Consider the following 1,160-nt stretch of genomic DNA (forward strand, 5'->3'; position numbering starts at 1 on the left):
TATCGCACGTGCGCGATATATATTAATCCCGTTATATTATTTTTGACGTTTGCGAGATGTTTAACCTCGATGCTCATTGCTCGCGCGTCTTGGGGCGGCTTTGTGGCGCGAAGAGCGTTTCTGAAAGGGGTGGAAAAAACTCGTGTTGCTGCGGTATGGAGGGAGGGGTGGAAACCGTGGAAAACTCGTCTCCGTGATTGAGCGGGAGAGTAAGTAGTATAGGACATTATCCATTGTTAGGGAACGTTTGTAATGGTAGTGAGAATGTAGAATCGTCTTTGGAGCGGACCTGGGAGTGGCAAGCATAAGGGACGAAGACGGGGAAACATGTCGGATGCGATCATACCAGCACTAAAGCACCGGATCCCATCAGAACTCCGAAGTTAAGCGTGCTTGGGCGAGAGTAGTACTAGGATGGGTGACCTCCTGGGAAGTCCTCGTGTTGCATTCCTTTTATAATTATTTTTTGCGCCTTGTGACAAACATATCGCATGTGCGCGATATATATTAATCCCGTTATATTATTTTTGACGTTTGCGATATGTTTAAGCTCGATGCTCATTGCTCGCGCGTCTTGGGGCGGCTTTGTGGCGCGAAGAGCGCTTTCTGAAAGGGGTGGAAAAAACTCGTGTTGCTGCGGTATGGAGGGAGGGGTGGAAACCGTGGAAAACTCGTCTCCGTGATTGAGCGGGAGAGTAAGTAGTATAGGACATTATCCATTGTTAGGGAACGGTTGTAATGGTAGTGAGAATGTAGAATCGTCTTTGGAGGGGACCTGGGAGTGGCAAGCATAAGGGACGAAGACGGGGAAACATGTCGGATGCGATCATACCAGCACTAAAGCACCGAATCCCATCAGAACTCCGAAGTTAAGCGTGCTTGGGCGAGAGTAGTACTAGGATGGGTGACCTCCTGGGAAGTCCTCGTGTTGCATTCCTTTTATAATTATTTTTTGCGCCTTGTGACAAACATATCGCACGTGCGCGATATATATTAATCCCGTTATATTATTTTTGACGTTTGCGATATGTTTAAGCTCGATGCTCATTGCTCGCGCGTCTTGGGGCGGCTTTGTGGCGCGAAGAGCGCTTTCTGAAAGGGGTGGAAAAAACTCGTGTTGCTGTGGTATGGAGGGAGGGGTGGAAACCGTGGAAAACTCG

At 48.4% G+C, this 1,160-nt stretch overlaps 2 non-coding genes across 2 annotated transcripts; both read left to right on the forward strand.

Annotated features, from left to right (window-relative positions):
- The first annotated feature begins 332 nt into the window (after window positions 1–332).
- LOC119348114 lies at window positions 333–451 on the forward strand. Its single transcript, XR_005168741.1, has one exon. It is a non-coding gene; the product is annotated as a 5S ribosomal RNA (ribosomal RNA).
- A 367-nt stretch (window positions 452–818) lies between these two features.
- LOC119348116 lies at window positions 819–937 on the forward strand. The gene has a single exon (XR_005168742.1). It is a non-coding gene; the product is annotated as a 5S ribosomal RNA (ribosomal RNA).
- Window positions 938–1,160: the final 223 nt, after the last annotated feature.

Source organism: Triticum dicoccoides, unplaced genomic scaffold (assembly GCF_002162155.2).
Source record: "Triticum dicoccoides isolate Atlit2015 ecotype Zavitan unplaced genomic scaffold, WEW_v2.0 scaffold85686, whole genome shotgun sequence".
In the NCBI taxonomy this organism is placed as follows: Eukaryota; Viridiplantae; Streptophyta; class Magnoliopsida; order Poales; family Poaceae; genus Triticum; species Triticum dicoccoides.